This window comes from Lithobates pipiens, unplaced genomic scaffold (genome assembly GCF_037356315.1).
Source record: "Lithobates pipiens isolate NorthernLeopardFrog02 unplaced genomic scaffold, aLitPip1_a1.2 Scaffold_25, whole genome shotgun sequence".
Classification (NCBI taxonomy): domain Eukaryota; kingdom Metazoa; phylum Chordata; class Amphibia; order Anura; family Ranidae; genus Lithobates; species Lithobates pipiens.
Window position 1 is genome coordinate 107535350 of NW_027507787.1, and position 13396 is coordinate 107548745.

At 44.2% G+C, this 13396-nt stretch overlaps 5 pseudogenes; 2 read left to right on the forward strand and 3 right to left on the reverse strand.

Annotated features, from left to right (window-relative positions):
- Positions 1-79: 79 nt before the first annotated feature.
- Positions 80-198, reverse strand: LOC143932036 (5S ribosomal RNA; annotated as a pseudogene).
- A 160-nt stretch (positions 199-358) lies between these two features.
- Positions 359-477, reverse strand: LOC143931488 (5S ribosomal RNA; annotated as a pseudogene).
- Positions 478-576: 99 nt separating this feature from the next.
- On the reverse strand, positions 577-695 carry LOC143932607 (5S ribosomal RNA; annotated as a pseudogene).
- Positions 696-10711: 10016 nt separating this feature from the next.
- On the forward strand, positions 10712-10830 carry LOC143931320 (5S ribosomal RNA; annotated as a pseudogene).
- A 2051-nt stretch (positions 10831-12881) lies between these two features.
- LOC143932266 (5S ribosomal RNA) lies at positions 12882-12999 on the forward strand (annotated as a pseudogene).
- Positions 13000-13396: the final 397 nt, after the last annotated feature.

Here is a 13396-nt window from a genome sequence, read left to right on the forward strand (position 1 = left end):
CATGATAAGCTGGCTCGCTGTGGTCCCAGTTGTTCTCCATGATTACATTTGTCCGAACGGAGCCGACAACATAATGAGAAGCCTACGGCACCTAGTATTCCCTGGCTGTCTCCCATCCAGGTACTAACCAGGCCCATCGCTGCTTAGCCTCCGAGATGAGATGAGATTGGGCTCTTTCAGGGTGATTTGGCCGTAGGCACTCTCTTTGGGCACTCTGAAGCCTCTTGACAAAGGCCAAGATGGTCACCTTGGGAAACAAGCTAAAAAAAAAAGGTCAAAGCCAACAACATAAAAAGAATCCTACGGCATCTGGTATTCCCAGGCGATCTCCCAATCAAGACACTAACCAGGCCAGATCCTTCTATGGCACCTGGTCTTCCCAGGCAGTCTCCCATCCAGGTACTAACCAGGCCTGACACTGCTTAGCCTCTGAAATCAGACGAGATCAGGTGCTTTCAGGGTGATGTAGCCGTAAGCGTTCTCTTCAAGACACGCCCAACCCTCTTGAGAAACGCTGAGATGGTCGCCTTGAGAAACAAGCGAAAAAAACAGGTCAAAGCCAACAACATAAAAAGAAGCCTATGGCACCTGGTATTCCCAGGCGGTCTCCCATCCAGGTACTAACCAGGCCCGACACTGTTTAGCCTCTGAGATCAGATGAGATTGGGCGCTTTCAGGGTGATGGGGCCGTAGGTGATCTCTTTGGGCACTCTCAACTCTCTTGTTAAACGCCAAGATGGTCACCTTGGGAAACAAGCGAAAATAAACAGGTCAACGCCAACAACATAAAAAGTAGCCTACGGCACCTGGTATTCACAGATGGTCTCCCATACAGGTATTAACCAGGCAGTACACTGCTAGGCCTCCGAGATCATATGAGATTGTGCGCTTTCAGGGTGATGTGGCCATAGGTGTTCTATTTAGACACTCTCAACCCTCTTGACAAATGCCAAGATGGTCATCTTGGGAAACAAGTGAAAAAAAACAGGTCAACGCCAACAACATAGACCCTGGCGGTCTCCCATCTGACCCAGACCCTGCTTAGCCTCTGAGATCAGATCGCTTTCAGGGTGATGTGACCTCAGGCGAACGCTTCGGGACATTCTCAAAACTCTTGACAGATGCTAAAATGGTCACCTTGGGAAACAAGCGAAAGAAAAACAGGTCAAAGCCAACAATATAAAAAGATTCCTACGACACCTGTAATTAGTTACTATCCAGGCCGGATCCTGCTTAGCCTCTGAGATCAGATGAGATTGGGCGTTTTCAGGGTGATGTGGCCGTAGGAGATTTCTTTGGGCTCTCTCAGCCCTCTTGACAAATGCCAAGATGATCACCTTGGGAAACAAGCGGAAAAAAAACCCATGTCAACGCCAACAACATAAAAATAAGCCTATGGCACCTGGTCTCCCATCCAGTTACTAATCAGGCCCGACAATGCTTAGCCTCCGAGATCAGACAAGATCAGGCACTTTCAAGGTGATCTCTTCGGGCACTCTCAACCATCTTGACAAACGTCAACATGGTCATCTTGGGAAACAAGCGAAAAAAAACAAGTCATTGCCAACATTGGAGGCTAAGAAGGGTTGGGCAATCAGTTTCCTTGCCTGAAATAGGCATCTCAGAACTGCCATCTCGCTGCTTCCCGGGTTTCCAACTCCTTCAACTAATCCCAGGAGACAGTACTTCGCCTCCATCCTGGTGGGGTTCCAAACACCCATAAATGGTTACTGTCACCTCCGTCCAGTAGCGGATCAACTTTGGGCATCTCCAAAACATGTGCATCATGTCTCCCCCCATGTTCCCGCACCGGGGGCAACTTGCGTCCGGCCGTTCGGCCAAATTGAAAAAGTTTACGAGGAGCATAATAGGTCTATATAATAAGAACAAATGTGACATCCTCTGTGAGGAGAGCCACAATTCACCACAGGCAGGATTCCTGTGGCCAATTATAGCTCAGGGGGGTTTAGTACACACCCCACACTATATAAGGCCGCCACCGCGGCAGCCTTGTATAGTGTGTTGCGGTGGTCAGGGAAAGAAGATGATAGGCAGGAACAGTGTCTTTACTGCTTGGGAACCTAGCACTGTTACAGTAGGTGTTATGTGCCTCCTGCACAGTACACACCTGAAGCTACCCTTTATTACTGGTGTTCAATTTCTGCAATATCAGCAGCATCAGCAGTGCAGAAGTTAGAGTGGGTGTTGTGTGCCTCCTGCACAGTATACACCTTATTGCTGGTGTTCTGTTTCTGTAATACAGGAACCTAGCACTTTTACAGTGCTAGGGTGTACAGAGAAGCTAGTATATATAGAAGACTACCGCATACAGAAGAAAGGCTAGTGAATACAGAATACAGACTCATGTATGTAGATAGGCTTGAGTATAAGAGATGCTAGAGTACACAGTGGAGGCTGGGGTACACAGAGAGGCTAGTTTAAAGAGAGGCTAGTATATACAAAGATGTTAGTGTATATAGAGAGGTTAGTGTATAGAGAGAGTCGAGTGTATACAGAAAGGACAGTGCATATAGAGAAGCTAGCGTATACAGAAGACAGGCTTGGGTATACATCAAAGCTGACAGTGTATACAGAAGACTGGCTAGTGTATACAGGGAGTCTAGTGGGTACAGAAGACAGGCTGGTGTATTCTAGCTAGTTTTTACAGTCTAGTGTATACAGAAGACAGGCTGTGGTATACAGAGGGTTTAGTGTATTCAGAGAGTCTGGTGTATACAGTCGGCGAGTGTATACATAAGACTGGCTAGTTTACACAGTGTTTACAGATATGCAAGGGTGTAAAGAGAAGCTAGTATATATAGAAGACTAACGCATACAGAAGAAAGGCTAGTGAATACAGACTACAGACTCGTGTATGTAGATAGGCTTGAGTATACAGAGATGCTAGAGTAAACAGTGAGGCTGGGGTACACAGAGAGGCTAGTTTAAAGAGAGGCTAGCATATACAAAGATGTTAGTGTATATAGAGAGGTTAATGTATAGAGACGGTCGAGTGTATACAGAAAGGACAGTGTATATAGAGAAACTAGTGTATACAGAAGACAGGCTTGGGTATACATCAAAGCTGACAGTGTATACAGAAGACTGGGTACTGCATACAGAGAGTCTAGTGGGTAAAGAAGACAGGCTGGTGTATTCTAGCTAGTTTTTACAGTCTAGTGTATACAGAAGACACGCTGTGGTATACAGAGGGTTTAGTGTATTCAGAGAGTCTAGTGTATACAGTCGGTGAGTGTATACATAATACTGGCTAGTTCACACAGTGTTTACAGATATGCAAGGGTGTAAAGAGAAGCTAGTATATATAGAAGACTACAGCATACAGAAGAAAGGCTAGTGAATACAGAATACAGACTCGTGTATGCAGATAGGCTTGAGTATACAGAGATGCTAGAGTAAACAGTGAGGCTAAGGGACACAGAGAGGCTAAGGGACACAGAGAGGCTAGTTTAAAGATAGGCTAGTATATACAAAGATGTTAGTGTATATAGAGAGGTTAGTGTATAGAGAGAGTCGAGTGTATACAGTTAGGACAGTGCATATAGAGAGACTAGTGTATACAGAAGATAGGCTTGGGTATACATCCAAGCTGACAGTGTATACAGAAGACTGGGTAGTGTATACAGAGAGTCTAGTGGGTACAGAAGACAGGCTGGTGTATTCTAGCTAGTTTTTACAGTCTAGTGTATACAGAAGACAGGCTATGGTATACAGAGGGTTTAGTGTATTCAGAGAGTCTGGTGTATACAGTCGGCGAGTGTATACATAAGACTGGCTAGTTTACACAGTGTTTACAGAGATGCAAGGGTGAAGAAGCTACAGAGAAGCTAGTATAAATAGTATATATAGAAGACTACGGCATACAGAAGAAAGGCTAGTGAATACAGAATAAAGGCTGTCTTCTACGGAGAGGCTAGTGTGTGCAGAACACTATCTAGGGTATACAGAGAGGTTAGATTATACAGAGAGGCTAGTGCATAGAGTGAAGCTATTGTATATAGAAGCCTGGTTAGTGTATATAGAGAAGCTAGTGTGTACAGAAGAAAGGCTAGACAGGCTATAAAGAGAGACAAGTGTTTACAGAAGACAGTTTGGGGTATACAGAGATGCTAGTTTATAGAGAAGACGGGCTAGTGTATTCAGAACATAGGCTAGTGTATATCGAAGACAGGCTACTGTATGCAGAAGACCGGCTAGTGTAAACATGCTGGTGTATATAGAGAGGCTAGTGAATTTAGAGGGTAGGCTAAGTGATAACAGAAGACAATCTGGGCTATACACAGACATTTCATCATTTCATCTAGCTCACATCTCTAATGGAGTTTGTCTCATGGCCATGTTATGCCTTTCATTCTTATGCTAAATATAGATTATACTAACTACACGATTTAAATCATCCACATCAAGCATGCAATAAAACTATCATATCTCCAAAATAAACCATGTACTCCTTTGCTCTATTTTGCATATTTGTAATGCTCCACATCAACTGTCACTTTGAGTATGTGACAGTCCTGGCACACCATTGTGACTTATTTTGCTTAATTTCTTATTAGAAATAGAGAGTACTATCTCAAAATCCGGTTAAATCTATTCACTTCGATGAGTTCTACCACTAATTGTACGGTAATGCAAAATGTTCACAAAACCATCCATTTGCTACCAGACATGCTGCACCATACTAAGAGTAATGTAACTATCGCTCGCTAACGATGTAAACAGTTTTATTGCTTTTATGACATTAACCGAGTATCTCTGACATTAACTGAGTATCTCTCTGCACTATGATCTTAATAATAATAATAATAATAGGATTGTGTAATGCAAAGATCAACTAGTCTCATATAAGCTTTCTCATTGGTACCGGCATATCCTTTAAATTTAGACTAACACAACTATTTCTTTCAATCTCTTACCGTTGAACAGCGATACTTCCTCCCTGCAATATTAAGCCATTTGAATGTCCTATTGGTCGCCTATATTATACAACTCTCTGAAAAGCATATATGTAGTGAATAAAACTAGTCTTACATCTTAATAAAACTGTTTTATTGCTCAACCAGTATCAGCTGTCATGACACAAGCAAATAAAAGTTTCCACTGTTTGACTCTATTTTCTGTATTACTTCTTTTGCTCCACCTTAACTGACACAGTTAAAACACAGTGACTAAACATTTCTTTTTACCGCAGCAAAATGTGAGAAAAGCAGTGTAAGCCGTCTTTCTGCCATATGCTTCAGAAAATTAATGTACCGCTTTTAAATCCATATCAATTCCACATAAACGTGAACCGTCTTACAATTTTAACATTTACTGATAGCAATTACTGATATTACATTATGACTATACCAGTGGAAAAGGACCGCGTAATGGAACTGTGAAATTAATCATAATCTCAGAGTTAACTTAGCTGATAACAATTTACTCAACGATTTAAACTTGGATTTTTTCAAGCTAAGTCTATTTAATCTTAAATAATTTATACTATAATTTATACTATATTCTACTGTACTCTTAAATTATGTACTGTTTTTCTTTCTGTATTTTAGCTCATATTTCGTTTTATGTTGCAAATATCGAATCTCATTGCTATTCCGACATTCTACCTTAATGAGGATATTACTTTGCAACTATCTCTTGATCCCTGTTGTGTATTCACTTTTCTCGACCTGCCTCAATATTTTCTAAATTTGTTTTGCTATACTTATTATTATTATATTATAGAGAAACTATCTCTAAATCATTGTAAACCTAACAATAGTTATAATGTCTACAGCTAATTTTACGTTAAAGCAAAATTCACACCAAACCATCTTTTTAAACCTTTACACATTAAGAGTAATGCAACCATCTCTCGCTACCTCTATGCAATATGATTCTCTTTCCAGTGGAAACGGAAAACAGTCAGTGTAACCCGTCTTCGTACGTAACAAAATGTCTATCTCACATCTCTAATGCAATTTGTTTCTTTGCCATGTCATACTTTGCCAGTAATTATACTTTTTCATCCTTAAAGACACGTAAGGATCCTGAAAAACTATAGAAACCTAGTCACGTCGTTGCTGATATTTCATGATTACAGCAATCATCTCATCTAATTGCTATTCCGACATTCTGCCTTGGTATTACTTTGCAACGCTCTATTGAACAGTGTAAAGGTAAGCTAGATATTTTGTGTATTTCCACTTAAACTCGACTTGTAAATACTGTCTCAATATTATCCGTTGTAATTTTGCTAAATTAGATTGTAGAGTTTGCTATGTCTAAATCCAGATTACCTACTCACCTTTATTACGTATACTGCTAATTTTACGATAATACAAAACCATCTTATTGCTTCTTTACACGCTGCACATATTAAGAGTAATGCAATGCTATCGTGAACAATTTAATTGATCTTCTCACATTTAGCTGGTATGTCTCTGCTATAGGAAACTGAATTTGTACTCCACTCAGTGCAAACTTTTACATTTAGAGTAATGAAATTATTTTTCAGTCATTTTGAAGCCACTGCAACTAACGCTTCCGATCTCTTTTCAACTGCAATACTTAATCTCTGCTATTGCAGAATATTTAGCTGCTTAGCTCACACTTTGCTGTACGTAGCCGGATTAACAGTATTAATACCTGTAAGTAACCAATTGGGATTGACATTTCATCTCTAATTCATATTCACATTTCTAATGCAGTTTGTCTTTTTGCCATGTCATCCTCTGCCAGTTATTATCCTTTCTTATCCTTATTCTATATTTGGGGTATATTCACTACATGATTAAAGACACGTAATGAACCTGATTGATAAAAACCTACACACGTCGTTGCTGTTATTTCCTGTATTTCCACTTATTGTATTTCCACTTAAACCCGACCTGTATATACTGTCTCAATATTAATTTTGCTATATTTATTATTAGAATAAACAGATTACTATCTCTAAATCCTGGTAAACCAACTCACACAAAACCATCTTATTTCTACCTTACACGCAGCATATATTAAGATATTAACATTTAGCCGGTATCTCTCTGCAATAGTAAACGAAATGTGTAGATCACTCATCTAATATCGTCTTCTCAGTGCTACCGGAACAACTTTTAAATTTAGAGTAATGCAACGATTTCTCAGTTTTATGAAGCTACTGCAACTACTTTGGATCGGTTTCCTGTTAAATTACGCTCTGCAATATTAAGCCATGTAAATTGTCCCATTGGTCTGCTAACAATGCTATTATACAAATCTTTCAAAAGCAATATCGTCTCACTGCAATACTTACACTCTGCATAATAAATATGAATAATGCGAATAATGCTAATAATAAAGTCGTCTAAAACTCGGCTATAAGTAGAGAAAAAAACTATCTAAACCATGTACTGCCAAACCAATAACGGCCAATTACTTAACGTCTATCAGTCAATGACTTTATTAGTCTGCATACACCAGCCTCTCTGTGTAACCCAGCCTCTCTCTCTGTATACCCTAGCCTCCATCTCTGCATACCCAAGATGTTCTCTATAATCTAGCCTATTTGTATACACTAGCCTGTCTTTTGCACACATTAGCCTCTCTATATAAACTAGCCGGTCTTCTGTATACACTAGTCCGTCTGTATACACTAGCAAGTATGCATACTCTAGCCTCTCTCTCTGTATACCCTAGGCTCCATCTCTGCATACCCAGGACGTTCTTCTGTATAATCTAGCCTATCTGTATACACTAGTGTATACAGACGGACTAGTGTATACAGAGGACCGGCTAGTTGATACAGACAGGCTAATGTGTACAAAATACAGGCTAATGTATATAGATAGGCTAGATTATACAGAAGAACATCCTGGGTATGCAGAGCGCTCAGCTTCAAGGTATGACCAACGTGAGTAATATGAGTGACACTCCTCACCCCCGCCCCCACCTACCAGATCTGACTTTCATCCCCTTGCCCTCTCTGCCCCGGTCATCTGGTGGCAGTTTTATGCACTCCCTGGCCCCCACCCATTCATAATCCTTACCGACCTTTCCTTCCGCTGCTCACAGGAACACACTGGATGACTTGTCTAATTAACCAACTTGTACAAGACACCGCTATCCTCCTGTCTGACACTGGTCCCCCTTGGAGGCTTTACCCCTCACTGTTTGGGTGGTCCCTGCCTCCCCCTGGATGCTCCACACATACCCCGACGACATTGTCGGAGGGGCACCACTTGACAGGACACAGGGCTGTCATGCCGGTGGCATCTCCCATTGGAGGAAGGGATGATGGCCCCAACCCCTTCGCAGCAGGTTCTATTATGTACAGAACAGGGCGGCTCATCTTCCCTTCTGGAGTCTTGACCTTAGAGGGGGGAGTTGCACTTTGGGGGGTCTGAGTGATACCTAGTGCGCTGTACTGGAAGGGCTTGACATTCCCGCATATGTGTCCCCTCCCACTGGTTGCGCCCCTGTTCCCCCCGCCTCTGGCCCCCACCTTTTTTTGCCGACATTGCCTTCTGCAGCTTTCGGGGACCCTGGATGACTTATTTATTGAGCCTATTGGTACGAGACACTGCTTCCCTCCTCTTGATGTAGTGACCATGGAGGGGAGGAGTTGAAATTTATGGGGTCCGGGTGGTTGCTGGTGGGAGTGTGCTAAAGGACTTGACATTTCTGCATGTTTGCCCCCTCTCCCCTGTCTCCCCCCTCCCTCCCCCCCTTCCCACCCTTCCCTTCCCTCCTTTCCCTCCCCCTTTCCCCCCTTCCACCCCCTCTTTTCCCCCCTTCCCTGACCCTTTTCCCCCCGGGGCGTGGACGGGTGAGAGGGGGTAAGGAGAGGACAATCTGCCAAAGGGAGAAATGCATTTGTTCGGAGACTGCATGTACTTTTGGGGTATGGGACGGGGGGTGGTGGATCCCATTCTGTGATGCCTTTTCTGTTGTGACGGGCTCCCTCATGCCCTACTTTTAGGGCGAGCCGAGGAGACCCCTCAGTGCTGACAGTTATATGCTCTACCTCTGTTTTGATTATACTATTGTTTTTTGGTTCTAGGATGTTACTGATTGTCTTTTATTTGCATACCGGTATCAGACGTGACATTTACCACTGCCGGGACTGGGGGACAAGGATTCAGGGGCTCCCTCTCCGACCTGTCTACCACCCAACCCAAGTAGGACAGCGCTTTAAACCCAGTGTACATCTGGTAAGCGCTATAGCATAATTGTGCTGTTTTAGTATACCCTTCCTGTACTGTTGAGTGCGGACAACCCTTAATTTCCCTCTCCCCCTGGGGTTGAGGTGCCCGGCCTCTTTTTCCCCTTACCTTTCCTTCCATTTGCCCTTCCTTTCTCCCCCTTAGATCCCGCCATCCATTACCTACCCAAAACCTACCTTGGTTCAACTTTCTTTGCTTTTCTCTGACGTCCCCCTCCCCCTCCCCGAGGAGCGATGGCAGACTCAGTCAAGGTCACCTCTCTAAACGTTAAGGGACTGAACTCCCCTGAAAAACGGTGGATCCTCCTGTGTGAACTGAAGACTTCCTGTACTGATGTGGCCTTTATACAAGAAACACATTTTAAAAATACTAGCCTCCCCTTTCTATGGTCGAGATCCTTCCCTAAGGTCTACCACTCTACTAACCCCTCCTCTAAGACCAAGGGAGTCTCAATTCTGATCTCTAGCAGGCTCCCCTGGGTTCTCCAGGATTCTCTGGTGGACCCTGGGGGCCGATATCTTTTTCTTAGGGGCCACATTGGAGAGCGCCTTTTTACATTTGCCACTGTGTACGCTCCCAATGATCACCAAGACACGTTCCTCGGAACTACCCTGCACAGATTATGTGACTTTCGGGAGGGCCAGTTGATATTAGGTGGGGACTTTAATGTCAACTTTCGCCATCGGTTGACACTTCTGCCTCTTGCTCCTCGCTCCTCATTTCCTCTAGAAAGCGGATTACTAAGTGTTTACTGAATGACCAACTAGTTGATGTCTGGCGTCTGCAACACTCTGGGGAAAGGGACTAACCAGCTTCTCTGTACACCCTAGCACTGTAACAGTGATAGGTTCCTGTATTACAGAAACAGAACACCAGCAATAAGGTGTATACTGTGCAGGAGGCACACAACACCCACTGTAACAGTGCTAGGTTCCCAAGCAGTAAAGACCCTGTCCCTGCCTATCGTCCTCTTTCCCTGACCACCGCAACACACTATACAAGGCCGCCACGCTGGCGGCCTTATATAGTGTGGGGTGTGTACTAACCCCCCTGAGCTATAATTGGCCACAGGAATCCTGCCTGTGGTGAATTGTGGCTCACCTCACAGAGGATGTCACATCTGTTCTTATTATATAGAACCTATTATGCTCCTCGTAAACTTTTTCAGTTTGGCTGAACGGCCGGACGCAAGTTGCTCCCAGTGCGGGAACATGGGGGGAGACATGATGCACATGTTTTGGAGATGCCCGAAGTTGATCGGCTACTGGACAGAGGTGACAGGAACCATTGATCGGGTGTTTGGAACCTCCACCAGGATGGAGGCGAGGTATTGTCTCCTGGGATTAGTTGAAGGAGTTGGAAACCCGGGAAGTAGCCAGATGGCAGTTCTGAGGTGCCTATTTCAGGCAAGGAAACTGATTGCCCAACCCTGCTTAGCCTCCAATGTTGGCAATGACTTGGTTTTTTTCGCTTGTTTCCCAAGATGGTTGAGAGTGCCCGAAGAGATCGCCTATGGCCCCATCACCTTGAAAGTACCTGATCTTGTCTGATCTCAGAGGCTAAGCATTGTCGGGCCTGATTAGTAACTGGATGGGAGACCAACTGGGAATACCAGGTGCCGTAGGATTCTTTTTATGTTGTTGGCGTTGACATGTTTTGTTTTTCCGCTTGTTTCCCAAGGTGGTCATCTTGGCATTTGTCAAGAGGGCTGAGAGAGCCCAAAGAAATCTCCTACGGCCACATCCCCCTGAATGCGCCCAATCTCATCTGATCTCTGAGGCTAAGCAGGGTCCGGCCTGGATAGTACCTAATTAAATGTGCCGTAGGAATCTTTTTATATTGTTGGCTTTGACCTGTTTTTCTTTCGCTTGTTTCCCAAGGTGACCATTTTAGCATCAGTCAAGAGTTTTGAGTATGTCCCAAAGCGTTTGCCTGAGGTCACATCACCCTGAAAGCGCCCGATCTCAGAGGCTAAGCAGGGTCTGGGTCAGATGGGTCAATAAAAAAAATAGGTCAACGCCAACAACATAGAGGGTCTATGTTGTTGGCGTTGACCTATTTTTTTTCACTTGTTTGCCAAGATAACCATCTTGGTATTTGTCAAGAGGGTTGAGAGTGTCTAAATAGAACACTTATGGCCACATCACCCTGAATGAAAGCGCACAATCTCGGAGGCCTAGCAGTGTACGGCCTAAGGATCTTGACTTGTTTAGAGGGTCAGAAAGCTCGGCGACAGTTTGCGTGGTCGGGAGCCCTCCCGAGGGCCACACCTCTCCCAGACGCTGTTTCCCCACCACTGTCAACTGTCGCAGTTTCTTGCTGGTAAATCCCGGTGGGAAGTCTGGAAAACCTATAACCGGAGTCATTGGTGATGGCAGGGGAGCAATGTGTGTGCAGCGGAACAACCTCCGCACAACAGCCAACGTAGCTCCCACTACGGGGTGACCTCTGAGGTCTTTTGGTAGGGAGGACAGGAGCCACGGGGAGGTCAATAGGGGAATAGATCCATCCTCAATCTCCATCTCCACCCACTGCTTGTGTGGGCCATTACAATGCCAATCAACGACTGTCGCTAGCAGAGTCACTCTGTAGTATTGTCTGAGATCTGGGAGACCCAGACCCCCCTTGTCCTTTGGTCTGGCAAGCAATTGCAAACGGGCTCTGGGCGGTTTGCGCGCCCAAATAAAGTCCCGGAGCAGCACCTGAGTTGTCTGAAAAAAATTGGGGGTAACCAGATCGGTAATGTCTGGAACATGTATAAGGGCCGTCATTTTGAATGCATTACAGTGCCCGAACCAGGTCAGTGTTAAAGCATGCCAGTTTCCCAAATCAGATTTCAGTCTATCCAGGAGAGGGATAAAATTAAGAGGAGCGGAGCCTCTTGGCCTCACCATCCGGGACAGATATATTCAATACAGCTGACTTGGCGCAATTGATTTTATAGTTTGATAGGCTGCCGTATCGCTGTAGAGACGCAAGTATATTGGGAAGCAAAATGTGTGGATTGGAGACGGAAAAAATTAGATCGTCAGCGTACGCCGCAATTTTGTGGTGTGGTGTGCCGAGGGTTTGGATATGCCAGTAATATTCGGGTCATTCCGAACGTGACACATAAGTGGTTCCAGTGTCAGAATAAAAATGAGGGGAGACAGAGGGCACCCCTGCCTCGTCCCATTAGTTATGGGGAAAGAGTCCGAGCACCACTCGTTCACTCGTACCGCTGCCGGCGGCGTGGAGTAAAGCGGGTTGAGAGTGCCTGAAGAGATTGCCTATGGCCACATCACTCTGAAAAGCACCCAATCTCGTCTGATCTTGGAGGCTAAGACGAGTCGGGCCTGGTTAGTACCTGTAGGCTTCTTTTTATGTTGTTGGCGTTGATTCGTTTTTTTTTTTTTGCTTGTTTCCCAAGGTGACCATCTTGGCATTTGTCAAGAGGGTTGAGAGTGCCCAAAGAGATCGCTTACAGCAGCATCACCCTGAAAGAGCCCTATCTCTTCTCTTCTCTGAGGCTAAGAAGGGTTGGGCCTAGTTAGTACCTGGATGGGAGATGGCGTTGGAATACCAGGTGCCGTATTCTTCTTTTTATGTTGTTGACATTGACCTGTTTTTTTTTTCACTTGTTTCCCAAGGTGACCATCTTGGCGTTTGTCAAGAGGGTTGAGAGTGCCCGAAGAGATCACCTATGGCCCCATCACCTGAAAGCACCCAATCTCGTCTGATCTTGGATGCTAAACAGTGTCGGGCCTGGTTAGTACCTGGATGGGAGACCGCCTGGGAATACCAGGTGCCATAGGCTTTTTTTTTTTTTTTTTTTATTTAGTAATATGCGACATACAATGCAAAGACAACTTCACAGAATGTGTGATACAAATAGTTACAAACAAACGATCATATTGCATGGATATCAGAGCCAATGGTAAGAAGTTCGAGGAGAATAGCACGTGTACAGCTTTGCGGTCATATGAAGATGAGATTAAAGCTCCATCTCGTTGGGATCCTCTACCACTTCAAATATTATTGATACTAGCCCTGCTACCCTCGAAGAGTTTAGATATCCATAGATAGGGGAAGAGTATTGTGTAGTAGTCAAATGGGGTCGGAACAAATACATTTTCTTTTCCTTTTTTTGAGTTAAGAAGGGAAATAGTAGAACTGAAAGGAGGGAGAAGGGGAAAGAGAAGATTGGGGAAGGA